General features: G+C 29.8%; 1 pseudogene; it reads right to left on the bottom strand.

The window, feature by feature from the left end:
* Positions 1–4,849: 4,849 nt before the first annotated feature.
* Positions 4,850–5,768, bottom strand: LOC107872057 (annotated as a pseudogene).
* Positions 5,769–8,299: the final 2,531 nt, after the last annotated feature.

The raw sequence follows: 8,299 nt of genomic DNA, 5'->3' as shown, positions 1-8,299 counted from the left end.
TAATTTTTGATTGACATCAACGTTTTTTATTTTTACATAAGGTTGGTGAAGAATCAAATATTCAAGCAGAAAAGGGAGGACTCAAAGTAAGTACTAATTGGAATGAAATTACTGTTATTTCTTGCAATTATATCATACCAAATTGTTGTTTTCAAATTTAATTGTATATATATTCTATAACAAAATGTAAAGAATCATCATTTAGTTGATTCAACTATCGGAGAAAAATCATCACAAGATCAAGTTGATGAGATCGAAATCACGCTGAATACTGATGACAAATAAAAAGGGGTGCCTTTTAAAAAATGCATTATTTTTATCATAGATTGATGTTATCAAATTTTTTCTAAACCATATACTATACTAATTTCAACAGGATCAGAAAGTGGGAGAACAAAAAACAGGAAAAGTACCATCTAAAGATTATGTTGAAGATATTGAAATCTTTAAAACCCTGCAAGAAAGAGAAAAAAAGGTATTTTTCCACAAATGATAATTATAAATATTTTGTTACATATATTAAATTTTCTTTAATTATTTGATTTACAATGTACATGTATTATATTATATGTACATTATAATAATATACATATGCAACACATCAAATATTCTGAAACCAATTAATAAACAATACAATTCTCACTTTTTTATTCGCAGATTGTCAGCGAGATAGTTAAATCTGTAGACATAGACTCTGCTGATGATTCAATGGATGGTCACTATTTTGATTGAAACCGCAATCCCATAAAAGAACAGTCTAAGGTTACTAATCTTAAATTATAACATTTACAATTAAAATGTTGAGCTTACTTAGTTATGTATATGTTTTATATTATCATTACAAGGATGTCGAAGGATGATGTGAGGATATTGCAACTGCCATACTAGATGCTCTTGTCAAATTCGTGGTAAATCGGAATCCGACAAACCCCAATGTCAGAACACCTTCTATTGTGAATATCAATAAAGATCACATGGTAAAAACATAAAGTCATTTTTTTTCAGATATAGGTTAAATATGTAAGAAATGTATTATTTTATAGTTTTCAGTTAAAAATATAGAATGACCTACTTTTGTATATGTTTTGTGTTATCTCTTCAAGGATGTTGAAGGAGTTAGTGCTGATATTGGGACTGCCACATTGAAATATCTCATCGCAGTTGTCGAAAATCTGAAACCTGATAGTACTAATGTTGGAACATCTATTATGCAGGTAAATTCAGGAAATCATTTTTTCTCAAATTGCATGTTTTATTTTTCACACATGACACTACTACTACTACCGTGTTAAACCAAATCTAACAATACATACTTATCATTTTATATTAGGTTGATTATTTGAGTACACTTTCTGAATTGGCTCAAGTCGAGTTAGATGCCATATTGGAAGGTATTGCAGCACCAGTGGATGATCTTCCTCTAGAAGTCATTCCACCGTCAGAAGCAATTGTGAACAAACACGACATCTCTGATAGTCAGCTTCTTTCAGATTTTTTTGATGCAGTTGTTGCGGCTTATCAAGCTGCAAAAATCCCTGCTAAAAGAACCAGGACGAGATCCAAAGTATTCATGTCTCCATACACAACAGAATATGCTTCTAGCTCTAAAACAATTGAGGATCAAATCGGAGAATCGAAACAAAATTCATTTTTTATGGTTTCCTAATATTCAACAATATGCCAAGAGGTGTAATTGAAGAGTACAAGCAGTGGGTGGAGGAAGGACTATTGAAGTTTCATGCTAAAAAGTAAGTTTTTATCTGTATTAAAATAAGAAAATTTCCTTATTGAATGTACTATTTTTTATTTTTGTATACTAACAAATGTTATTTTTTCATAGAAAAATGAATGATGAGCACTACAAAGTAAAATTATCTTCTCTTGGAGTTCATGAAATCGATTTTGTTGTTGCTCATGCACGAACGAAAAATTGATTTTACTTGATGTCTCAAAAGAATGCATGTTGGAACGATGAGGTATTTAAACTTTTTAATTTTATAATCATTCTTTTTAACTTGTTGTGATATGTTGTATACATACGTGTTCGTTTTAACTAATATGGAGATTTTGCATTTTTAAAATAAGTTGTAAATTAAGTATGTTTGTGTTAAACTACTTCTGAGATGTCTAGTTTTATGAACACCATGCTTTGCACTGTATGTGTGTTCATTTTTTACATGATCAGTTTAGGCAATTGACAACACCTACGTATATTTGTTAATATACATCACTGTTGATATGTTGATAGCTATGTTATTGCATCCTCAGGTCACACAATTCTGTTTGTGTATATGTTAACATATACATCACTATTAAGTCAGATAAATCATTCATATACATAAAATTTTTAGTACATGTGCGGAATATTTTGACAACACCTATGTATATTTTATAAAATACATCACTGTTGATATGTCCACCTGACTTAGCAGTGATGTATATGTTATCATATACATAAATGCTAAATATGTTAAAGGTTTGCAACTGTGCACGGTTCAATATTTTTAAATCAATAGATATATCTCAGCATATTTTATGTATATGCCTGATTTATCAAAATGTATATCTAGAATTATTTTTATTATCAACATCTGATGTGTATTATATCGGACATAATGCATTTCATTTGATTTTTTTCTATTATAGCATATTGATGTCATTTTCTATCATTTACGGAAGAAATCGAAATTAAGGAATGATGAAGATTTCAGATTCACAACAACTAACTATTTTTTCAAGAACTACATTGTGAAGACATACTTCAATTATTATGAAGGTGATACAGATACAGTTATTACTACACAGCAAGATTATGCTCAATCTGTTGATGTGGACCTAAATGAAGATGCAATAACAAAGATAATCAAGGGATATTGCATGCCATCTGATTTACCATGGCACTAAGTTGATGAGGTGTATGTTTCTATCAACTGCAATGAGAAGTTTCCTTGGGTGTTAGCTGTTATTGCCCTGAAGGATAGACGTATACACGTTTATGATTCGCTGTCCAGTCTAAGGAATATGGAATCAATTAATGCGATTAACAAGTTGGCTGTGATGCTGCCAACTTACCTCTCCGACAGTAGATTTTTTGAAGAAACATCACGTACAAATTGGGCTAATGTTGAAGTATACAGAGATAAGATTACTCAAAGGACACAATTTCTGAATGAACATCCCTTGGAGGTTAAGTATGTTCAAGACATTATGCTCGAAGAATGTGACAGTGTGTAAGTATACTTATCTATTATTTTTGTTCGCAATATTACTGTACATGTATTATGTATTTGCTTTTTTCATTGCTAGTAAATATTAAGTAATAACGTGTAAACTTTTTGTATACATGACAGGGATTGTGGAGTCTTTGTTGCTGGGTATGATGAATACCTAAGTGAAGGAATGAATGTGCCTTCGGGTGGTTTTGAAGCAGAATACCATCGAATGCGTTACGCCACACTCCTTCGAAAATATGGTATTCAAAAAGCTCAGAAAGATTATGTTAGTGAAAATGATGACCCTCCAAGACCATGGTTAAGAAATATACGAATTTCAGGTAAAGATGAAATAGTTAGCTTTGAGTAGTGAAGAAAATTGTTAAGACTTTCTTTGTGTACTCTTGAAATTTGTTGAGAATGTTCAAAGTATAAGTACTTTAGTTATTTTGTATGGCAGAATACAATGACATTTTTGTTTAACATATGACAACATATACATAGATATCTGACCTTTTATATGTGTATATGTCTTCTTGTACATAGTAAAATTTACAACTTCTAATGTATGTTGAAAAATATACATAATTGTACATAAACTATAATTTTTAATGTGTGTATATGTTTTAATAAAAATTGAATATTAGAGAACTTACAAATGAATGTTGGCAAATATATATAAATTTACATTCAATTGCAGGTTATAAACTAGATTGAGCCACATATTAAAACTTCATACAATGTATATTATATCATATACATAGATTTTAAAAAGAAATTAAAAAAACAACAATAAATCAAACTGTTATTTTAAACTTTAGTATTATCCACTTTATTTCAACACACAAATAATAAAATAAAACATATCAATAAAGTTAATTCTGAATAATTATTAACACATAATCAATTGTTACTATTCAGGAATATAGTGAAGAAAAAAGTTATTTCAACGGCATATGTAAAACTAATAACATTTGTTTGTAAATTTTTTGTTTGCAACTATATGTTTACATTTACAACTCAGATTTTTATACCAGCGCTATGTATGCTTAATGATATACATTAATTAACATGTAATCTACATAATACACATATCTGAGATAAACGATAAATACAGGTTATGTATGTTATATAATATACATAGTTATATTATTATTTATCTAGGACATTATTTTATTTCTTTTTATAATTATAACAAAACAATAAGTTAATTCAACAATAAATACAAAACAAATAACATTTATTTTTAAATTTTGATTTTTTTAAATATATGTATACAATCACAATTTTTACAACGACGCTATGTATGTTTTATGATATACATTACTGAATATACAATCTAGATAACAAGCATCTAAGTAAAACGCCATAAAAATAGGTTCTGTATGTTTGATAATATGCATAACTGTGCTTGATAATATACATAACTGTGTTAATATACATAACTGTGTTAGTACTCTAGTATATTTCAAAGCATTAATGAAACTATACCAGCATCTACATAAACATCACATATAAAAGAGAGAAAAAAGAACACTGAAATTTAAATCGAAACAAACTAAAATTTATTTCAACGAAAAATTAAAACACGAAAATATTTTAGTTATTACTCTTCAAAAATATAGCAAAATAATAAATTAGTTCTCCTTTGGAAAAAAACTACATGAATGCCTATTGTGCCCTTCTTGGCCGCATCGTCCACAACGGTTTGTGCTTGAAGAAAGTGTTTCACTTGATTTCTTGTTCCGCCCCTTCTTCGATCTTCCTGGAGGTCTTTTGTAAATCGATGGCAACACTTCTTCCTCATCTACACTACTGGGAACATCCCAGTCTTTCTTGTCTGGCATTGGAACGATTGAAATTTCATATGTCTTCACCAATGTGTTTGGCTTGTAGTATTCTGAACAGTATTCTCCAAAATCTTTTACATGTTTAGACGTCAACACAGCTATAGCATGAGCACAAGGTATTTCATCTATTTGAAACCTCGCACAGTTGCATGTGCCACTTTCTAGATCAACACTGTATCTTCTTCCAGATTCATAAATCGAATATACATATGTTGAAGAAGCCTTCACCTGAACAATAAAAAATAAAAATTAAACCAATTAATTTTTTTGGGAAATATAAATTTAAATAAACTTCTTTTCAGTTAAACAAAAACTACATATAAATACATAATTTAACAAGTTAAAGCTTATACATACTGTTATTCTTAAAGCTTTCACACCGTTGAGAGTTAGAATTTCTTTAAATCGACGACCCAAAGTGGTACTTGTATAAGAAGCTATTCACTGTTCTACAGTTCCAAGAACCAAATAATATTCGAACCTCTTCTCAGAATTCATATATTGACAATCCTCGGGCATCTACCAAACACCCATTAATACACTCAGTAATATTCGAGGTCATCATCCTACCTCTGTTTACCGGCGAATGACATCTACTCCTCTTTTCATATCCAGCTTCTTGTAAATATTTTTTCACTCCCAGATCAACTTTTTCAATCTTTGCCATCAAATAATCAAAATCATCTTTCCTATAAGCTTTAGCCATTGAATAATACAAATCACTGATACTTTCTTTGCTTTTACGAAAGTAACTACAAATATTTTTCAAAGAAGCCATATGCAAGCAAGATGTGGGACATTTGGATATACAACACTGACAGCTTTTATAATACTTTCGTTCCTATCAGATACAACACACATGTTTTCACGTTCACCGAATACAGCTTTGAACTTATTGAAAAATCATGTCCACGAATTATCATTCCCAATATCCACAACCCCATACTCAAGCGGTAATATGCATCCTAAGTTAGGTAAACACTATATTAGTAAAAGAACAACAAATTTTTTTTTTAAACAACTGGACAGCATCTTTAAATATGTTAACATATACATAGATGTGTATGTTAACATATACATAGCTAGTGATATTTTCTTAAAATATAAATAACTGGTGATATGATAATAAATACAATTTGGTGTGTTTTTTGAAAAAAAAATCAAAGAAAAATGTTCAAGAATTTTTTTCTTTAACAAAAACAACTTTCTAATATGAAGTACGATGTATGTTAAAAAAAATAACAGAGTATGATGATTTTTCACATACCTGCACCATCAAGGATACTTGTTGAGACGAAAGTGCCTTGATATGGTCCACTTAAATGTGCCCCGTCAACAACAACAATGGATCTGCAATACTCGAACCCCCTAATCATGGGATGCAACGCTATAAATAGATACATGAACCGATTATCCCATGATTTGTACATTGCAACGTGTGAATTAGGAGATACATTTTTTAACATATAAATGTATCTCGACATCTGTCTATAACCATCTGCAGGTCCACCTCTAAGCAACGATATGGCACGCTCCTTTGCACGCCATGTCTTCACATAATTTATATCCACACCATATACAACTTTCCTTTCTTTAATGATATCCCCGGGTGTGTACCTTCTTTTATGGTTAACTAGTTTTGGAGCCGTGAATTCACAAACAGAAGAAGTTGTCGTCAAAATATTCTGCAGTACCCTGTCCCTCTAAGCGCATGTATGTCCAGGGTTAAATTTACGAATCATAAAAACATCTATGTTTTTGTAAGTAGATGCTTTCAAATTCCACTGACATTCCTCATTGTAACATCGGAGCACATAGCTGAAATATAAAAAAAGTCATTCAAATGATTATAATTTGTATCATTTCATAAGTTTTAACGATTTGATTGTTACAAATCCATCATAATAAATACATTATAGACATGCATAAATTTTTCACATAGACAGCTATATGCAATCTAATAATTCATGTAATTAACATTAAAAATAAAGTATGTACATTATGAATTTAATAACACATCTAAAGGCATGTTACTAGTTATTTATATTTTTAGATATACATAACTGTTGTCCATTACCTCATCTGCTCATATCTACATTTTAAAACATATACAAGGCACAAAAGATGTATATGTAGTTGATATAACAGAATTAATCTAACAAAATAGATTAACCAGTTGTGTTGTACGTATGCACTTACTTTTCAGTAATAAACCTATAAAAAAAAAATCAAATACACTACGTTGTATAAATATACATACTTAAAAGCAGTTCTTCCAAAGGCCACACTGATAATGTGTTTTTTGATTTTTGTTTAGGTAAAAAAAAAAAACAGATGTTCATTCAACTATATATAATATTGTTATTAAAAAAAAAAATTATAACATTCAAGATTTGATATATCAATAGTGCCCAGTATAAAAATATATGAATCACCTTTTTTTGTCTGATCTTTTTTCTCAAACATTGAATCCATTAGTCATCTTATATTTCGACATCACTGAAACGAGCGTCTGTTTATCCTTATACATCTGTTTCACCTTAACATCAATACTCTTACTGTCACATATCAAGTTATCTATTTCAACCTCCGGGACATACAAAGCATATTGATTTTGTGTCTCAACTACAGATAGAGCCATAGCATCAGATTCAACACCTTCCAGGCAAACAACAACTCATGTTTCTCTATCGAACAATATGTCTTCTTGACATTTATCTGTAGTTGAAATACGCAACGGATACATCACGAATGACGGCTGTGTTTTCTTCAACTCAACATACAATCGTATGTTATTATCGTTACGAAAATGAAAAGGTGAATCATTTTCGTCGACAACATAACGTACATCAATATTTTTTCGAGCTTCGTCAATGTTTAGTTCCTCAACAATTGACGAAATCAACCTCACATAATTTATTGATTCAGCTACAACAATCCCTTCACTTTTATAATCCACATATTCTGTTTGGGATCTCCATTTACCCGAATACCTCAAAAGAATAACAATATTTATCTTCAATAATTCAAAATAATTTGCTCTCTTCAGTAAACAACAAAAAAATAAATCTGAAATTGTATTTAATTTATGATTTTGCTTCATATTTGCGTTTGTATATATTTGTGATATTCAAATTTTGAAATTCCATTGATATTACATGATTTAATGGATGCAGTAATCTACGTATTTAATTAGTTACGCTATTTACATCAATTAATACTGGATATCAGTAACTT

This window comes from Capsicum annuum, chromosome 5, assembly GCF_002878395.1.
Source record: "Capsicum annuum cultivar UCD-10X-F1 chromosome 5, UCD10Xv1.1, whole genome shotgun sequence".
NCBI lineage: Eukaryota > Viridiplantae > Streptophyta > Magnoliopsida > Solanales > Solanaceae > Capsicum > Capsicum annuum.
Note: the sequence above shows the minus strand (reverse complement) of the source record. Positions and strands in the feature narration are given on the sequence as shown.